Source organism: Tupaia chinensis, unplaced genomic scaffold, assembly GCF_000334495.1.
Source record: "Tupaia chinensis unplaced genomic scaffold, TupChi_1.0 Scaffold000247_1, whole genome shotgun sequence".
Taxonomy (NCBI): Eukaryota; Metazoa; Chordata; class Mammalia; order Scandentia; family Tupaiidae; genus Tupaia; species Tupaia belangeri.
The window spans coordinates 4,609,352-4,610,790 of NW_006159725.1; positions in this window are offsets into that span (position 1 = coordinate 4,609,352).

Here is a 1,439-nt window from a genome sequence, read left to right on the forward strand (position 1 = left end):
CAACTCTGGCTCAGGGTCAAGGACACCATGACAGAACGAGAGCTGTTTTGAAAGGTGCAGAAGGGCTCATGGGGGGGTAGGTGGGGGGCAAAGCAGACAGGCAGTATGTCCAAATCCGTACTGGAGGTGAGGACAGGCGGGCGATCCGCTGGCATCGTGCAGGAAAGGTTTAAGTAGCCTGGAAGCCAGGGTAAGAGGGGGTGGAGCGTTGGCAGAGGCCAGATCAGGAAAAGAGAAGACCCAGTTATTGTGCCTACCCAGCTCAGCAAGATGAGAGATCTCAGAATAAGCTCTGGGCTTGGAGCCTCACCGTAGTCAAGCACAAAGTTTTTATAGAAAGCCTGTCTTTTAAAGAATCCCTGGGGCATGGAACCAGCAGATGGCCCAATGGTTATCTTGCTGGACTCCCGTGTTGTCAACCATGGTTCGAATCCTGAAGCCGGAGGCTTAAAACACACAGGACACATGTGCGTGCGTGCCCAAGATCCTGAGAGGAGAATGGAGGAGAAGGGATTGTGGCATGGTCATCCCCGGGGGATGGTGATTTCTTGCTTTCTGTTTCTGTCTCTGTCTCTCTGGTGAGCACACATGCCCTGTAGCCAAAATCTCTCTCTCTCTAAAACAAATAAACAAAAAGAAGCCCTGAGCCAGCCAGTGGCATGGTGGTTAAGGTGGCTGGATTCCTCACGACTGATTGTGTGGTTTGGTCCTGGACCCTGTGGCGTGAGAAACACGCTGAGTGTGTGTGCTTGCGTGCCCAAAATCCCAAGGAGAGAATGGAAGAGAAGGGATTGTGATGTGGCCATCTCCCAGGCGTGATTTCTTACTGTCCCTCTCTCTCTCTCTCTCTGGTGAGTGCACACACCCTGTAGCAAATTGGGTGAAAAAAAAAAAGACTCCTCAGGGACCATTTCCATACGTCACAAAATCACCCCTCTCGTGACGTTACCATCAGTGCTCAGTTTGGACATTTACCGTCTCACTTTCTTGGGATTTGATCTATGTGACTTTTAAATGTGTCCAAAACCACCCTCAAAAGCGTGAAAATTGGCCATCATTAAGGATCTAATAAGAATTATTATTCACGCGTCTAAGCAACGCCGGGCGCCGTCCTGGAAATATGTGGGATGATGTCGCATCATCACAGTGGAAGTTTGTACCCAAGGAGACAACCTGAAATGCCAATTTTCTGTTCTTTCTTTAAAACCCTCCTTTCTTCTCGGTTCTGCGGGAGATAGCGCAGGAGACATGGACACTCGGGGAATGTAACACGGGAACACGTGGAGGAGAAGAGTGACGTCCCTGGACTTTCCCCGAGTCGCCCCTTCCTGAAGCTGGGGTGGCCCCTCTGCTGAGCAGGCAGGAGGCAAAGCTGGCTGGTTCTGACTCACCAGGGAAGACACGCCCCGCAGGCCCTGACGAGGGCTCCTCCGCCGGCT